General features: G+C 32.8%; 1 pseudogene; it reads right to left on the bottom strand.

Moving 5' to 3' along the window:
* Window positions 1-9,730: 9,730 nt before the first annotated feature.
* LOC148616215 (multicopper oxidase 3-like) lies at window positions 9,731-10,815 on the bottom strand (annotated as a pseudogene).
* Between the last annotated feature and the right edge of the window lie 9,683 nt (window positions 10,816-20,498).

Here is a 20,498-nt window from a genome sequence, read left to right as displayed (position 1 = left end):
AAATCGATGGTAAAGGAAAACTATTGACCAAACTTTACGACATACGTGATGACTTTTCATTCAGAATCATCGTCAAGTTTCCTTTCATCTGTGGCAATATCCCTTCAGCACCTGCGTATGAAGTGTTCATATCACAACTCATACGTTATGCCAAAGCTTGCCGAAACTATGCAGACTTTTTGTATGGCGCTAGAACTCTAACAAATAGGCTTCTGGAACAGGGTTATGTTGCTACAAAATTGAAGTCATCACTACAGAAGTTTTATGGTCGTCATCATGAACTCGTGGATCGTTATGGTGTATCAATCTGCACCATGATAACTGATTTATTCAACGTGTCATAGTTTTTCTTTCCTCGTTTGTCTACCCCGGACCGGACTTTTTCTGAGCAACTTTGCGGATGTATCTAGAAAAGCAGAGGACGCTTACCCTACCGGTGCATCTGGTCCATGCTGCCAGTTTTTAGTGGAGTCCGGGTTGCTCATTTGGTTTTATTACTTTGTATGTATGCTTTTAGTATTACTTTATGTTCTTTGTTGTGTGTGTCTGTTTTTCATGTCTGGTCCTGGTCCCAGAATTACATTCTTTTGATTACCGAAATAACCTTGGTTCTCTTCATTACTCTTTCTATAACAAACCGCGATGACTTTGATCCACTATTTCCCTTTTCAGTAAAATTCCTGGTCATGTGCTTCAGAATTTTCAACTTTTATTTAACAAAATGAAACAAGAAAAAAAACGGTTTGATCATATAATTAACCTGATTTATGGTGACGATATCGAAACAGTATTTAAACAAATCATATCTGTATGAAATACCTTACATGGAAAAGTATCATAAATGAACTCAAACATGTACGTTATTTGTTGTAGTTAATACTGCAAGTTTTTTCGAGTTTTTTTGTGCCGTCTTATTTGATTTAAATAAATATGACATATCTACTTTTTGTTTCGATTTTTTGAAAACAAAACTATTTATAATCTATTAATATCTTTCTTTTGTGAAAAAAAAAACAGTGTTTAACAAATTATAAGACTACTTTTTCAAAATACAGAAGATATTAAACCTGCGAAACAAACAAACAAAAACTACTGTAAATTCTACAATGGATTGTATATTACAAATCGTATACCGAAGTAAAAAAATATGTGTTTACTGAAATCATGAATTTTAAATCATAAACCAAATTCCAAATTAGTATCGAAACAGGGGAGTTAGAGTTTATCGAAACAGGGAAGTTACAGTTTCTTTATTTTTTGTCTAAGTACTTACTAGTAGTCGCTGCATCACCATAAATAATATATTCAATGTTTAAAATTTAACACTTTAAAGGATTTGTTGTAATAAAATATTTACTTAATTTTACAAAGCCCACTAAATAGTTATTCAAATCATGTGACGTTCGCATGAGCAGCCAAGGAAGTTAAAGTTTCTAATAACCATCAATTAATTTATAAAAGTAAAAGTACAATTTACCAAATAAATACCGAAAATTTACAATACATTTTTCAATGTCTCAGAAGCGTACATTGATATACGCGTTTGTGAAAGTTTAAGCTGATACTAAGTATTTGCTGTGTGAGCTAATGTAACTTATAGTTCTGTAACTAGGTAATTAATGCATAAAATAATAAAATAGAAATATAAAGATAAAAATAAGTTACTTACTTTATAAGTGTATAAAGTGTATACGTATACGTTGAAATTTTCATAAATGATAAAAGTTCAAGATCATTTTATATTTAAGATATGTTTACAATAAATATGACGATGTTTTCTATTTTTAAATTTCAATTTCGGAAAATTGTTTATAAAGATGTTTAGAAAATGCGTAAAAAGGCATTGCATTGTGAGAAAAAAAGTTTTGTAAGGAGAAATATAAAAGTATAGCTCCTCTACTTGCTGACCTATTGCTTCACTCTTATGAGGCTGACTTTATGGCTGATCTGATCCGAAAGAAAGAATATCGTTTAGCTAGATCCTTTAATCTCAGTTTTCGCTATATAGATGACGTATTATCTTTAAACAATCCTAATTTTCGGGATTTGATACATCGCAACTACCCCAAAGAACTTGAGATAAAGGATACTACAGACACTGTGAAGTCAGCCTCATATCTTGACTTACACTTAGAAATCGATGGTAAAGGAAAACTATTGACCAAACTTTACGACATACGTGATGACTTTTCATTCAGAATCATCGTCAAGTTTCCTTTCATCTGTGGCAATATCCCTTCAGCACCTGCGTATGAAGTGTTCATATCACAACTCATACGTTATGCCAAAGCTTGCCGAAACTATGCAGACTTTTTGTATGGCGCTAGAACTCTAACAAATAGGCTTCTGGAACAGGGTTATGTTGCTACAAAATTGAAGTCATCACTACAGAAGTTTTATGGTCGTCATCATGAACTCGTGGATCGTTATGGTGTATCAATCTGCACCATGATAACTGATTTATTCAACGTGTCATAGTTTTTCTTTCCTCGTTTGTCTACCCCGGACCGGACTTTTTCTGAGCAACTTTGCGGATGTATCTAGAAAAGCAGAGGACGCTTACCCTACCGGTGCATCTGGTCCATGCTGCCAGTTTTTAGTGGAGTCCGGGTTGCTCATTTGGTTTTATTACTTTGTATGTATGCTTTTAGTATTACTTTATGTTCTTTGTTGTGTGTGTCTGTTTTTCATGTCTGGTCCTGGTCCCAGAATTACATTCTTTTGATTACCGAAATAACCTTGGTTCTCTTCATTACTCTTTCTATAACAAACCGCGATGACTTTGATCCACTATTTCCCTTTTCAGTAAAATTCCTGGTCATGTGCTTCAGAATTTTCAACTTTTATTTAACAAAATGAAACAAGAAAAAAAACGGTTTGATCATATAATTAACCTGATTTATGGTGACGATATCGAAACAGTATTTAAACAAATCATATCTGTATGAAATACCTTACATGGAAAAGTATCATAAATGAACTCAAACATGTACGTTATTTGTTGTAGTTAATACTGCAAGTTTTTTCGAGTTTTTTTGTGCCGTCTTATTTGATTTAAATAAATATGACATATCTACTTTTTGTTTCGATTTTTTGAAAACAAAACTATTTATAATCTATTAATATCTTTCTTTTGTGAAAAAAAAAACAGTGTTTAACAAATTATAAGACTACTTTTTCAAAATACAGAAGATATTAAACCTGCGAAACAAACAAACAAAAACTACTGTAAATTCTACAATGGATTGTATATTACAAATCGTATACCGAAGTAAAAAAATATGTGTTTACTGAAATCATGAATTTTAAATCATAAACCAAATTCCAAATTAGTATCGAAACAGGGGAGTTAGAGTTTATCGAAACAGGGAAGTTACAGTTTCTTTATTTTTTGTCTAAGTACTTACTAGTAGTCGCTGCATCACCATAAATAATATATTCAATGTTTAAAATTTAACACTTTAAAGGATTTGTTGTAATAAAATATTTACTTAATTTTACAAAGCCCACTAAATATTTATTCAAATCATGTGACGTTCGCATGAGCAGCCAAGGAAGTTAAAGTTTCTAATAACCATCAATTAATTTATAAAAGTAAAAGTACAATTTACCAAATAAATACCGAAAATTTACAATACATTTTTCAATGTCTCAGAAGCGTACATTGATATACGCGTTTGTGAAAGTTTAAGCTGATACTAAGTATTTGCTGTGTGAGCTAATGTAACTTATAGTTCTGTAACTAGGTAATTAATGCATAAAATAATAAAATAGAAATATAAAGATAAAAATAAGTTACTTACTTTATAAGTGTATAAAGTGTATACGTATACGTTGAAATTTTCATAAATGATAAAAGTTCAAGATCATTTTATATTTAAGATATGTTTACAATAAATATGACGATGTTTTCTATTTTTAAATTTCAATTTCGGAAAATTGTTTATAAAGATGTTTAGAAAATGCGTAAAAAGGCATTGCATTGTGAGAAAAAAAGTTTTGTAAGGAGAAATATAAAAGTATAGCTCCTCTACTTGCTGACCTATTGCTTCATTCTTATGAGGCTGACTTTATGGCTGATCTGATCCGAAAGAAAGAATATCGTTTAGCTAGATCCTTTAATCTCAGTTTTCGCTATATAGATGACGTATTATCTTTAAACAATCCTAATTTTCGGGATTTGATACATCGCAACTACCCCAAAGAACTTGAGATAAAGGATACTACAGACACTGTGAAGTCAGCCTCATATCTTGACTTACACTTAGAAATCGATGGTAAAGGAAAACTATTGACCAAACTTTACGACATACGTGATGACTTTTCATTCAGAATCATCGTCAAGTTTCCTTTCATCTGTGGCAATATCCCTTCAGCACCTGCGTATGAAGTGTTCATATCACAACTCATACGTTATGCCAAAGCTTGCCGAAACTATGCAGACTTTTTGTATGGCGCTAGAACTCTAACAAATAGGCTTCTGGAACAGGGTTATGTTGCTACAAAATTGAAGTCATCACTACAGAAGTTTTATGGTCGTCATCATGAACTCGTGGATCGTTATGGTGTATCAATCTGCACCATGATAACTGATTTATTCAACGTGTCATAGTTTTTCTTTCCTCGTTTGTCTACCCCGGACCGGACTTTTTCTGAGCAACTTTGCGGATGTATCTAGAAAAGCAGAGGACGCTTACCCTACCGGTGCATCTGGTCCATGCTGCCAGTTTTTAGTGGAGTCCGGGTTGCTCATTTGGTTTTATTACTTTGTATGTATGCTTTTAGTATTACTTTATGTTCTTTGTTGTGTGTGTCTGTTTTTCATGTCTGGTCCTGGTCCCAGAATTACATTCTTTTGATTACCGAAATAACCTTGGTTCTCTTCATTACTCTTTCTATAACAAACCGCGATGACTTTGATCCACTATTTCCCTTTTCAGTAAAATTCCTGGTCATGTGCTTCAGAATTTTCAACTTTTATTTAACAAAATGAAACAAGAAAAAAAACGGTTTGATCATATAATTAACCTGATTTATGGTGACGATATCGAAACAGTATTTAAACAAATCATATCTGTATGAAATACCTTACATGGAAAAGTATCATAAATGAACTCAAACATGTACGTTATTTGTTGTAGTTAATACTGCAAGTTTTTTCGAGTTTTTTTGTGCCGTCTTATTTGATTTAAATAAATATGACATATCTACTTTTTGTTTCGATTTTTTGAAAACAAAACTATTTATAATCTATTAATATCTTTCTTTTGTGAAAAAAAAAACAGTGTTTAACAAATTATAAGACTACTTTTTCAAAATACAGAAGATATTAAACCTGCGAAACAAACAAACAAAAACTACTGTAAATTCTACAATGGATTGTATATTACAAATCGTATACCGAAGTAAAAAAATATGTGTTTACTGAAATCATAAATTTTAAATCACAAACCAAATTCAAAATTAGTATCGAAACAGGGGAGTTAGAGTTTATCGAAACAGGGGAGTTAGAGTTTATCGAAACAGGGAAGTTACAGTTTCTTTATTTTTTGTCTAAGTACTTACTAGTAGTCGCTGCATCACCATAAATAATATATTCAATGTTTAAAATTTAACACTTTAAAGGATTTGTTGTAATAAAATATTTACTTAATTTTACAAAGCCCACTAAATAGTTATTCAAATCATGTGACGTTCGCATGAGCAGCCAAGGAAGTTAAAGTTTCTAATAACCATCAATTAATTTATAAAAGTAAAAGTAAAATTTACCAAATAAATACCGAAAATTTACAATACATTTTTCAATGTCTCAGAAGCGTACATTGATATACGCGTTTGTGAAAGTTTAAGCTGATACTAAGTATTTGCTGTCTGAGCTAATGTAACTTATAGTTCTGTAACTAGGTAATTAATGCAATAAATATGACGATGTTTTCTATTTTTAAATTTGAATTTCGGAAAATTGTTTATAAAGATGTTTAGAAAATGCGTAAAAAGGCATTGCATTGTGAGAAAAAAAGTTTTGTAAGGAGAAATATAAAAGTATAGCTCCTGTACTTGCTGACCTATTGCTTCATTCTTATGAGGCTGACTTTATAGCTGATCTGATCCGAAAGAAAGAATATCGTTAGGCTAGATCCTTTAATCTCAGTTTTCGCTATATAGATGACGTATTATCTTTAAACAATCCTAATTTTCGGGATTTGATACATCGCAACTACCCCAAAGAACTTGAGATAAAGGATACTACAGACACTGTGAAGTCAGCCTCATATCTTGACTTACACTTAGAAATCGATGGTAAAGGAAAACTATTGACCAAACTTTACGACATACGTGATGACTTTTCATTCAGAATCATCGTCAAGTTTCCTTTCATCTGTGGCAATATCCCTTCAGCACCTGCGTATGAAGTGTTCATATCACAACTCATACGTTATGCCAAAGCTTGCCGAAACTATGCAGACTTTTTGTATGGCGCTAGAACTCTAACAAATAGGCTTCTGGAACAGGGTTATGTTGCTACAAAATTGAAGTCATCACTACAGAAGTTTTATGGTCGTCATCATGAACTCGTGGATCGTTATGGTGTATCAATCTGCACCATGATAACTGATTTATTCAACGTGTCATAGTTTTTCTTTCCTCGTTTGTCTACCCCGGACCGGACTTTTTCTGAGCAACTTTGCGGATGTATCTAGAAAAGCAGAGGACGCTTACCCTACCGGTGCATCTGGTCCATGCTGCCAGTTTTTAGTGGAGTCCGGGTTGCTCATTTGGTTTTATTACTTTGTATGTATGCTTTTAGTATTACTTTATGTTCTTTGTTGTGTGTGTCTGTTTTTCATGTCTGGTCCTGGTCCCAGAATTACATTCTTTTGATTACCGAAATAACCTTGGTTCTCTTCATTACTCTTTCTATAACAAACCGCGATGACTTTGATCCACTATTTCCCTTTTCAGTAAAATTCCTGGTCATGTGCTTCAGAATTTTCAACTTTTATTTAACAAAATGAAACAAGAAAAAAAACGGTTTGATCATATAATTAACCTGATTTATGGTGACGATATCGAAACAGTATTTAAACAAATCATATCTGTATGAAATACCTTACATGGAAAAGTATCATAAATGAACTCAAACATGTACGTTATTTGTTGTAGTTAATACTGCAAGTTTTTTCGAGTTTTTTTGTGCCGTCTTATTTGATTTAAATAAATATGACATATCTACTTTTTGTTTCGATTTTTTGAAAACAAAACTATTTATAATCTATTAATATCTTTCTTTTGTGAAAAAAAAAACAGTGTTTAACAAATTATAAGACTACTTTTTCAAAATACAGAAGATATTAAACCTGCGAAACAAACAAACAAAAACTACTGTAAATTCTACAATGGATTGTATATTACAAATCGTATACCGAAGTAAAAAAATATGTGTTTACTGAAATCATGAATTTTAAATCATAAACCAAATTCCAAATTAGTATCGAAACAGGGGAGTTAGAGTTTATCGAAACAGGGAAGTTACAGTTTCTTTATTTTTTGTCTAAGTACTTACTAGTAGTCGCTGCATCACCATAAATAATATATTCAATGTTTAAAATTTAACACTTTAAAGGATTTGTTGTAATAAAATATTTACTTAATTTTACAAAGCCCACTAAATAGTTATTCAAATCATGTGACGTTCGCATGAGCAGCCAAGGAAGTTAAAGTTTCTAATAACCATCAATTAATTTATAAAAGTAAAAGTAAAATTTACCAAATAAATACCGAAAATTTACAATACATTTTTCAATGTCTCAGAAGCGTACATTGATATACGCGTTTGTGAAAGTTTAAGCTGATACTAAGTATTTGCTGTGTGAGCTAATGTAACTTATAGTTCTGTAACTAGGTAATTAATGCAAAAAATAATAAAATAGAAATATAAAGATAAAAATAAGTTACTTACTTTATAAGTGTATAAAGTGTATACGTATACGTTGAAATTTTCATAAATGATAAAAGTTCAAGATCATTTTATATTTAAGACATGTTTCAAATAAATATGACGATGTTTTCTATTTTTAAATTTTAATTTCGGAAAATTGTTTATAAAGATGTTTAGAAAATGCGTAAAAAGGCATTGCATTGCGAGAAAAAAAAGTTTTGTAAGGAGAAATATAAAAGTATAGCATATACATTATCAAATATATTACAATTTTTTTCAAAACTAACAAACAATAATAATAATAAAATAAACAATTAAAAAGCGAAAAAGATGATTTTAGAGTCTGGCTACTTCAAAACTACTTCAGGTCAAATTGTTACAAGTGGTTCGATTTGGTTTTTTTGGATGAAGTGTTAATTTAAGATTTTTTTCTAGTTCATCATATTATTGCGTTATATTTTTAAGAATGAGAACGAACAAAATTACAAAGTAGATAGACGGTAGTATTATTATATTAAAATTAAGGAATTGATCCTTAATCTTGAAAGAAATGTATCTTTTTATAATTAATACAATGTTCAAGACATTGTTTATTCACCATTTTGACCGCCATTCTAAAGAGTAATCAAGGGAACCAAGGTTATAGCAGTAATCAAAAGAATGTAATAGAGGCACAAAGACCAGACATGGAAAACAGGCATACACAACAAAGAACATAAAGTAACTAAAATCGTACATACAAAGTAACAAAAGTAAATGAGCAACTCGGACTCCACTAAAAACTGGGAGCATGGAGTAGGTGCACCGGTAGGGTAAGCGTCCTCTGCTTTTCTAGAAACACCGAATTGCTCATAAAGAGTCAAGCCCGGGGTAGACAAACGAGGAAAGGAAAACTATGACCCGTTGAATACATCAGTTTTCATGGTGCTAATGGATACACCATAACGATCCATGAGTTCATGATGACGACTATAAAACTTCTGTAGTGATAACTTCAATCTTGTAGCAACATAACCCTGTTCCAGAAGCCTATTTGTTAGAGTCCTAAAGACCTGTCATCTCTATTTGACCACCAACCCCAGACTCTTTCTTATTCCGCTGTGGTTTACGCTGTATTAATGTAGCGACACACCGATTGCAGTAAAAAGACCCCAAGACATACACAACTGATGAATTTGCTTCTAAAAATTAAATTTATAGTAATAAGTTAATAGTTAACAATATTGTCTTTACCATTGCCTACTTTACACGATTATATTTATAATTCTGTATATAAGTAAGAAATGACTTGATATTCGAGACGTACGACTAGGCGCAATATATCTACAAGATGTTATAACAAACGTGTCCTTTTACGGCCATTTAAAAACCTTGCTGAAATTATTTCCTGTAAGATATTTATTTAATTGTATTTATTTTTGTGTTTTTGCGATTTTTTCTTGCGGTGTTCTTAAATTCATTCCATTTTGGGGGGATTGTGCGTGTCTTTTTTAATAAAAATATTTTCTTGCATTCCTATTTCGCCTCACAGGAGACTGGTTCCATTGGTGTAAAAATTTCAGTGGATGTCTAATAAAAGTTTAGGAATAAGCGTCTTAATCAATCTCAAGGTTTGGCATGATATACTTTGACAAACATAACAGAGGAGTGACTTTTCAAGATCCAAGTAAAATGATAAGAAGATTGAGAAGACGACACAGTGATTTACTTTGACAAACATAACAGAGGAGTGACTTTTCAAGATCCAAGTAAAATGATAAGAAGATTGAGAAGACGATATAGTGATATACTTTGACAAACATAACAGAGGAGTGACTTTTCAAGATCCAAGTAAAATGATAAGAAGATTGAGAAGGTCGACACAGTGTATTTGATTAATTGATCATAGTAATTAATTATTATGTTGAACATTTAATAATTTTGTGATACAGCAATTAAACTTACCACAATTAGTTATAGGCATTGAAGATCCCAGACTTTCTATAGTTGTCTGATTAAAGCTATGGCAAGTTGGAAGACCATCAGGGAGGTATTTGCTTTCTAGGATGGATGTATACGACTCGTTCAGCATAATTGCCATCCCATTGAACATATGCTCATCTATGTGACAGTGCATAAACCACACCCCAGGGTTGGTTGCATATATTCTGATGATCACGTATCCCCAAATGGTACAGCAGTTGTATCCTTTCTGTCCGGGTCCTCTAGGGTATATTTCTATAATCATTCCATGCCAGATCAGTCCAACACGATGCATTGCAAGAACTTTCATTATTTAGAAGTGCTTTGCTACAGTTGATGTGTTTCGTTGGGATAATACTACTACCGTCACTTGATACCTCGGGAAATTCCATTTTCAAGACTTCAAATGTATGTCCGTGCATGTAAATTGGATGTAGAACGGATGAGTCCTTTCCTAAATTTAAAAAAAATCATTCTCATTTCCGAACCCGACTCGACTCAAGATCAAGGGAATAAACACAGTCACATCATGTCTCTTCAAGATTTCATTGCTGGGTAAGGGCACTGACGGTTAGCCATATGAATTTGCGTCCATTGATGGTGTTTTGTTTGTTCTTTCTACGTCATCAACGTCAAAACTTATTGCATCTGAGCGTGCTCTTGATGAAAAATTTGAGACTGGAATGCAGTGTTCGTTAGGATGATTTGGATAAATGAGAAAAAGACAATTAAGGATTTGTAATTCGGCTTCTAAATTGCAACTTTGTGGTCTCTGTGTCTTATACCATATTGCAAGGTTAGTTATATATGCAAGTCCATAAACATCGTCTTTGACGGAAAGATTTTTCTATCTATGATGTGAACAGTATAGTGTACGCTGACTGATCTGCAAAATGTATCGATTTCGAAGTCATATTCGGCTGGCTAAACTATTTGTTTATCAAATATATTAGGATTTATTTTCAATCCATCAGTTTCTACTACTTTCTGTTTTAGCTCTGGTATTTGTAAAAGAAGAGTGAAGCTTGATGCCGCACTAATGATTCGGAAAAGGAAAGGAGAAGCATTTGCGTTCTGTGACAGATTAAACGAACTAAGAATTGGCGTTTCACTACCTTCATAGCAACCTTACTATTTATCATTATGGGATGAATGTATTCGGGTTCTTCCAAAGGTTCATGTTTTTTTTCAACGAAACGGGAACATAAACATGGTCATATTCTTGAAGTAATACAATTTGTTGATTTGGAAAAGGTACAGTTTCGGTGTATCGAAGAACGATAACCGACGGATAAAGACCAGCGTCTCTCTGGTTTCCCATGTGAGAGTGGGACCAGTAAGATCCACCAAACCGAGGTTGAAAGCTATATTCATAGCCATGACCTGGTGTAATTGGATATAACAAAGGCGACCCCATCCAGCGAGCCAATTTAATTGATCAATTCCGTACCAGTGAATTGTTACTGATTCATTGATTAGCATGTTCTTGACAAGAATAGTTATTCTCTTATTCTTGTATTACATGATATCAGGACCAGGAAGACTTCCGTTTGCGTTGATGAAGAGTTTCGTTTTGTTCCAACCATCTGCAATTATCACGTCGTCAATATCCTGAATCTTATGTCCTGAGCTTTTGAGAAGAGTCGTCCTTCTTGTAAATCCATAGTTAATTTCCAATGAAGTAAAACAATGATCCTCACTTTTCGGACAGTGATATAAAGCAAATACGGTAACCAAGCAGAAGTATAAAACATAGGGAATCATCTGTAAAGTACAAATTTTTTTTGTTATTCTAATGATAAGAACTCTATAGTTGCATTCTTATAAGGCCCGATGTGGAGTGATGACGGAATTTTTCGGACGTTTCAAAAATGATTGATTAAACAAGAAATTGTATCTTATCACAGCAGGTTTTTGAGGTTACATGCAAGGAGACAATTTTTCTCTGACTAAACAGACTCATTTATATTTCTTCAATTTTTTTTATGTTTGTTCGTTCAAAAAAGATGTTAGATAATTTTTTTTATAATATTATAAAACGATCTGCATGTTTCACCATGTTTTAGACAGACAGAGCTTGGATAAAAAGATGAGATAAATTTTAGATGAAAACAAATCTCAAAGTAATTGTGTATTATATGTGTAAGTTTTGGAGTTTCAGCTGATGAAAAAAATGTCGGTAAAAATTAATCCAAATTATATTTAAAAGTAAAATTCAATCTCCTTACCGTTTAAGTGTATGTTTTACTTTTACTTGAATTTCTCAAGAATATAAATCGTATTCTGTCGTGTACAATATATTTGATAATAAGAACTTATTCATAAAGAAAATAATCGGATCAAGTATTAAAAGGATGGGGTTTCCGAGAACTAATTTGTGTTTCTATTATCATAAAAAAATGTGAACAAACTTAATCCTTTTCTTATCCAATCAACCATAATACTATGGCATTGATATGTCGCTTTACGGTACCATTGCTTAATTGTAGCATGGATTTGGGAAAATAATGTATTTTCATTAAACCTAGGATTAGTAATCGTTCCACCTAGTCACTGCATGAAGGGACTGAATAAAACTCCTTTGAACTGATTGAAAGAATTCTTACGATTTGTTTTAATTAACATTATTTATCTAATAAACCACAAACTCTATGAACAAAAACATACATCTACTTGTTACAAAATATTACAAATAGAGGATCAAAAATACATATGAAAAAGAAAAAAACGTGCATTGTTTTACATTGTATGACACACACACACACAAGTATTAAATCAAGTCTTAAATTACATCCTAACTTTAGCTGCACTTCGTAGACTTCCCGGTTAACTATGCTACATAAGAATATAGCTTTCATTAATAAAGTTATACTTCTTCGTAATTAATTAAAGAGCGTGAACTTTGGCGCATAATGTAAATGAATTGCGTTTTGGACAGAACATTCTCTGATAGTATCGGGTAAGACAGTATCTATTGCGAAATACAGGTACAGCCACACAAAGTTATATACATATAAAAAGTCTAATGGGATTTTGAACTCTTACAGGTTGCACTAGTACATTACTATTTTGATAATTGGCATGCAATACTTTGATCAACATAGAATGTTGATACAAGGATGAGCATACTTATATTTAATTAAGCTTAAAGCTAAATCCAAACACTGGCATCGATACGATTCTGCATTTTTGCAATTGAGGATTCGAACCTTTCCTCTACGCTGACGGCTTTGAAAATTTTAGCTGTTCCCTCAGCGGGACTAGTATTTGCACCGCTGTGACCTCTATGGCATGCACTTAGTTCATTGTCCAAGACCACTCGTTCAGCTAGGCTGTATAAAGATATACTAGTAGCTTTTGCTGGCCGGGTGATTCCTCCTCGTAGGTTAAATCTAGGGTTATCACTTTTTCCACGATGTATGATAGTACAGGACAGTTCATCTAGATGTTTTTATATAGGATGGAGGATCGAGTTAACGTCACATGTCACAATAAATAATTATCAAACATACGACTCAGTGACACTATTTCACCGGTTCATGTTTTATATAGAAGAGATTTGGCAAATTTCAGTTGTTCCCTCGGCGGTATGTACAATATCAGCTATAAATTCATTCAATGAATCAAATGAAATATTGCTTTCTAATAACCATTTGTTTTTTTAAACCATGACTATCGGACATTACGATCAAGTCATTTCTGACAACCTCATACATTGAAAGGCTACTTCCGTGTTACGACGTTCTATAAAAAAATAATGATGTAATTTTTAGCAGGTTCGAATTTTTACTGCTATTTGTGCCCTATGCACGCTGGTAACATATTTAAAAAGAAAGATTTCAATAATGTTTTTGTGCGCTTTTAATTCAAAGACTTCGTCCGCAATGCTCAACCTTACAGCAACTTGTTTGGTGGTCCTCGGATTCTTCTAGAAGCAGATTTGCATTAACTTTTTTCTGACTATTAGAAATTTGAAGAAAATCAAACTGTCTAAGTTTCTTTTCGCCGCCAAGAATAATTTATTATCTCCTTAGTGTTTCCCATCTCTTCGTCAATTATGGAGTTCTTATAAACAATATTCTTTGAAAATATACGTTGCCTCTCCTTCAATTTTATCTAGATATTGTTTCAAAGCTCTTTTCCTACCACTCAACTCAGTTCAACTTTTGTCAGTAACTCGTTTGTTTCTCATTAGTTTTGTCTATACCAGTTTATTTCTCACAAATCGAATTTTCTATTGTACAAATCATTGAAGACCGTTAATATACTGTGTGGACTCTGACATGTTTTACACTGCAACATATATCAGCCTTCCGGAAACATATTTCACAACATTGAAAGTCATGAGCAAGATAAACTTATGTGGTATCTTTATGTGAATGATATGTAGATTGTAATGTACTGTTCCAGTTTTTTTGAATCTTTAATACTAGGAAACACATTGCTTTTTTGTAGCACTGAGTGCCTTGTTGTATATTGGCAGTCTTTGCATAATGTATTAGAACATGTCAAACACATGGTAGACAGAAGGTTTATACTGACCTCGTTCTTTGCATGGCTCACAACAATCACTACAAGTGAACGTTTCATGCAGAAATTGTTCTGAACTTAATCAGATTGAGTTGACCGTGACCTCTGCCCAAGTTAAATACCAGTTTTGCTGAATGAATCATCTATTGAATTAGTAAAAATGGATCTTAAACTCTGTGGTTATTTAAGTAGACATCTTCACTCATGCAGTTAAGCTGCTGTATGAGAAGTTTTCCTATACATGAAAAAAACTAACTGTAAGGAATTTCAGTGGTTGACTACTGGAGTATGTTAGGATAAAAAATAACTCTGGTGAAACAATAACAATATTCTGTTTTCTCATTTGTTATAGTTCTGTAGAATTTATGTTACTGTAATCATGTTTTAGAGGGAAAAAGTCATGGTACATTCTGGATAATGTTACCAAATTTTTGCAATTTTTGTAATTTTTATTTGTTTTAATAAAACAGGTGCAAAGCGTTTTTTTTCCACATAAAATAACTAAAATAATACATACAAAGTAACAAAAATAAATGAGCAATTCGGACTCCACTAAAAACTGGGAGCATGGACTAGGTGTACCGATATGGTAAGCGTCATTTGCTTTTCTAGAAACATCCACCGTGTTGCTCATAAAAAAAAGTCAAATCCAAATCAAATATTCATTTACTCTTATGAGGCTGACTTTATAGTTGATCTGATCAGAAAGAGAGAATATCGTTTGGCTAGATCCGTCAATCTCAGTTTCCGCTATATACATGACGTATTTTCTTTAAACAGTCCTAATTTCGGGGATTTGATACATCGCATCTACCCCGAAGAACTTGAGATAAAGGATACTACAGACACTATGAAGTCAGCCTCATATCTTGACTTACACTTAGAAATCGATGGTAAAAGAAAACTATTGACCAAACTTTACGACAAACGTGATGACTTTTCATTCAGAATTGTCAAGTTTCCTTTCATCTGTGGCAACATCCCTTCGGCTCCTGCGTATGGAGTGTTCATATCGCAACTCATACGTTATGCCAGAGCTTGCCGAAACTACGCAGACGTTTTGTTTCACGCTAGAACTCTAACAAATAGGCCTCTGGAACAGGGTTATGTTGCTACCAGATTGAAGTCATCACTACAGAAGTTTTATGGTCGTCATCATGAACTCGTGGATCGTTATGGTGTATTCATCAGCACCATGAAAACTGATGTATTCAACGGGTCATAATTTTCCTTTCCTCGTTTGTCTACCCCGGACTTGACTTTTTATGAGCAATTCGGCGGATGTTTCTAGAAAAGCAGAGGACGCCTATCCTACCGGTGCACCTGGTCCATGCTGCCAGTTTTTAGTGGAGTCCGAGTTGCTCATTTACTTTTGTTACTTTGTATGTACGATTTTAGTTACTTTATGTTCTTTGTTGTGTATGTCTGTTTTCCATGTCTGGTTTTTGTCCCTGGATTACATTCTTTTGATTACCGCTATAGCCTTGGTTCCCTTGATTACTCTTTAATCGAACACTTATACAAACAAAACATTGATAATTAAGTATTTAATTATAAGTAACTTTATTACCTTGTTTAACCATTTTCTTATTTATTTTTTTTATTCTTCTTTGTAATTTTTGTTAATCACAGAGCAAGTTTAAAGACATTGACTTCAAGGTGGAACTTGGCCAACGTTTAACATTTGCAAAAAACTTTGAATATCTGTCTATTGTCGCTTTCTGCTAGTTATTGTTTAATGATTTAGAATCAATTCAAATGGTAATTTCACTTATTTCAAATGATTAACATCAGAATTCTTATTTAGCAAAACTTGAATGATTCCAAGTAATGGGGGGATGACCTTATAATGTAAAATTGTATTGTTTGGCAGTTGCCAGGCACCGTCCCAGCCAGGGTGCTGCTTCAGTTATTAATAACTAAGGAATATAGAAATTGCCCATGCGCAAAGTATACAAATAATTTCATAATCATGTGTAACTCTGATACTTCCATCACTCTCCTACTGCTGGTAATTAACTATTAGGTTAGCACTCCACAGTTAATTTTAGTTTCGCTAGGGATGAAAAACGACGTAAATGGAAACCCGTGGTTTCTATAGTTATTAAAAAAATAATTTTATTGTAGATTAAACTTATTCTGAAAAAGGGACTGGTAAAATTATTTTGCAATTTGCATATATTTTCAATGACAGTTTTACCTCCACGTGAGAGTGAAAGAAAGTCCATTTTTACCATGCTAAACTTGATAAATGGATTACAAAGTGAAATACAAAAAAATCTAACTGGGATGCCCATATGAAGTAGGGGGTTTCTAAAGAAAAAATATTGACAGTTTTAGAACCTGAAATACAATTACAAGATATTTTGCGGGAAATTTGACCATTTTAAACCTGACTTTTTTGCAAATTTTAGTATATTTTTGAATGGTTTGTATGATAACCATATATATGCATGGGTATATATTTTTTTCAGAAAATTTTATTTGCATTCTGTGAGTCTTTGTTGCTACAAGATTAAAGTAATAACTACAAAAAATATGATAGTCATCACTCAAACTCATGGGTGGTTATTTTCATGGTGTACTAATTTTCGATGGTTTCGCGGCGGACAAAAAAAAAGCGCCAAAAAGTACACATGAAATTGAATTTTAACACCATATAACGCTTATCATTTTTTGAAACCGCGATTATTGTAACAGCAAATATGTTCACTCGACATAATCTGCAAGAATCAGCAACCGCAAATATTATTACGTTTACAGTACCCAGTCCTGGATCTCTTGACTTCCCTTATGCAGGCCATATATATCACGAGATATAGTAGGGAAAGATGAAGGAAACAGAAAAGTTGTGGTAAAAAAATGACGATTATTTCCAATCGGAAATTATCGTGGTTCTTTACAATTGTCCAAAAAATTGCAAATATAATAATTCATTTCAAATTTTATATTTAAATATTGTAGGTGTAATAAAAAATTAGAATAATAAAGTAGCCTATGTTTGAACATGTTTATAATGATTTCAACAATGGATATATGTCGGACAGTATATTTATATGGTGGTCCATGTAAATTATTAATTGGTAATAGACAACATATTATCATACGTCAATGATGGGAAAATGATATACACATCATGAACTTTTACTCATTGCATTTTACCACTTCATTACTCTATAGTTATTTATTTTAACAATGCTTTCAAAACAGACAACCTTTTTTTCCTAATTAAACAATGCAGTAAGATAGGAGGATAGGGAAAAACAAAATCATAAGATTATGCCAAGGCTGTACCCCTTTTGTTTGAAAGAATTATCAAGGGAACCAAGGTTATAGCGATAATAAAAAAAATGTAATCCCGGGACAAAGACCAGACACGGAAAACAGACACACATAACAAAGAACATGAAGGAACTAAAATCATACATACAAAGTAACAAAAGTAAATGAGCAACTCGGACTCCACTAAAAACTGGGAGCATGGATCAGTTGCATCGGTAGGGTAAGCGTCCTCTGCTTTTCTAGAAACACCCGCCGAATTGCTCATAAAAAGTCAAGTCCGGGGTAGACGAAAGAGGAAAGGAAAACAAACTAGAATAAATCAGTTTTCATGGCGCAGATGGATACACCATAACGATCCACGGGTTCATGATGATGACATAAAAACTTCTGTAGTGATGACTTCAACCTTGTAAGGTGTTCACCAATACACTTTTATCTTTTATGCAGAATTTTTTAATACTTTTTGAAACAGTTTTGTTCAAACTGAAAGTGGATTTTGAGACGTACATATATTTGTAATTAAAATTGTTTGAAAAGGTGTCCTATCATACAATTGCACTGTGAGCTTATTTGATTATCCTCACCTTTTCATTTCTCATAAGAGTAATCGAGGGAACTCAGATTCTGGTGGAAATCAAAAGAATGTAATTCAGGAACATCGTCCAGACATGGGAAACAGACAATCACAACAAAGTTAATAAAGCAACTAAAATAATACATACAAAGTAACAAAAGTAAATGAACAAGACTTAAGAACAAGAAAAAGAGGCTTCCAGAAGCCTGAATGGGTCTCTTGGTTCAATTTTGCCTTTCAATGACTCTAATATGGAGTCGTTCTACAACTTTAATGACCCTCTGGACTTGAGTAGGCCTAATCATAAAAATCATTTCATCAAATAAAAGTTTTTTTTATCTATCATAGTTACCAAGAAATTGGTAAATGGAATACATTAGACGTCTGCTATTACTTATAGTTCCACACATTTTGAAATTCGATGTGGTTTATTTCCTCTGACTATAGGGTCACTATAACCACATGTGAATTCTTACAACAATGACAGGTCATCAAAAATGAAAGAACTGCCAGCCAATCAAATTGACGAAACAACCGCTGGAGTTAAAACAAGACAAAACATGTTGCGTAAATATTATTTTGCTTTGCTGTTTTGAAACCAACATAATCATTTTTGTTGGTCTGCGATGACATGGACATACAAGTACACATTTTAACATTTTAATATTGGATCTGCTTAGGATGGTTTCGTATCTTTACCTTTACAGTGTCTTTCTCATCAGAAAGTTTAGCATTGTCGGAGTAAACGGCGCAGAGATCGCTTACTTCAGACTACGCGGCAGTTTTCTTCCCTTGTGTTCCTCAATGATAAGATGTGCGATCTTGGTAGAAATACGAAAGTACCAATCATATCATATTTTAAATTTTGATATATATATACAAATATGGGCAATTCAATAATTTACGTAGATACATATTATGTATATTCAAGATACTCTGCAAAACTTTTCTTTCCAGGTTTTAGGGCGGGGCGTACGCCGTGTCTGTCCCATATGCGTCCATTCAGCCATTATTGTTGTTACTTCTTTTTGATCATGTATTTCTGTTAAACTATTACTTGATAAAAAGCCCTCCTTCTTAATAAATAGCGACAAAGTAATTTTAGATAATAGTGGGAGGAGTTTCGATTTACTTGGGTATCAAACGCATTCCGAAAATTGACGTTATATTGATAGCTCAAAGCTGCACTGCCACCTTTACAGGAGTGTATTACCCGTAATTTTAAGTCGAAAAGAAATGTGTAGATACTTTCATCTTTATTCGTCGTTATGAATTACAGAACACATACAACAATCAACTTCTAAATGACGAAAATATGGAGTAATGACGCATCTCATCTTTCAATCATATACCGTATAATGCAAATGCATCTTAATCTAATAATCGCACCAATCAGTGAAACTTAATCATTGAAGGAAAACGTATGCATGATGTTCTTTGAAATAAATAATTCAAAAGTCATTTGATATTATCCCCTGTTCTCAATAATTATGGGAGTGTATTACTAACAAACAATGTAGCCATCTGGTGTTAAAATGGCGAAAAAAACGGAAAAAGGGTAAATACAATAAAAACCGTTTTCATTAAAACTGCAATTTCAGCCTATATTTTCTTGCTACATTAAATTTGTTCTGCTGTATCAGTTGAATTTTTTAAGTATTCAATAGAAATACAGTGATATAATGAATTCCACTTTTACAATTTTATTCACTTTATGCTAATTTTTCTGACCTTTTTCTTCGAAAAAGTGAAAAAAAAAGAAATATAGATATAAGATATAGAGAACGTTTTATAAATGTGTGTTCCCAATATTGCATGTTAAAACGTAAATACCCAGAATATCATTGGAAATAATTAATAAGCTTGACATAGCTAATGTTTCTAATCTTCTGTCTCATTTACACTTAATACTAGATGCTCTACCCCGGACTTGACTTTTTATGGGCAACTCGGCGGGTGTTTCTAGAAAAGCAGAGGACGGTTACCCTACAGGTGCACCTGGTCCATGCTCCCAGTTTTTAGTGGAGTCCGAGTTGCTCATTTACTTTTTTTACTTTGTATGTATGATTTTAGTTACTTTATGTTCTTTGTTGTGAATATCTGTTTTTCATGTCTGGTCTTTGTCCCTGGATTACATCCTTTTGATTACCGCTATAACCTTGGTTCCCTTGATTACTCATTCATAACTTTGATGTATCTACTCAATATAAT

Source organism: Perna viridis, chromosome 5 (assembly GCF_037379345.1).
Source record: "Perna viridis isolate PV_CMFRI_1.1 ecotype Kerala chromosome 5, ASM3737934v1, whole genome shotgun sequence".
NCBI lineage: Eukaryota > Metazoa > Mollusca > Bivalvia > Mytilida > Mytilidae > Perna > Perna viridis.
This window is presented reverse-complemented; position numbering and strand designations above follow the sequence as displayed.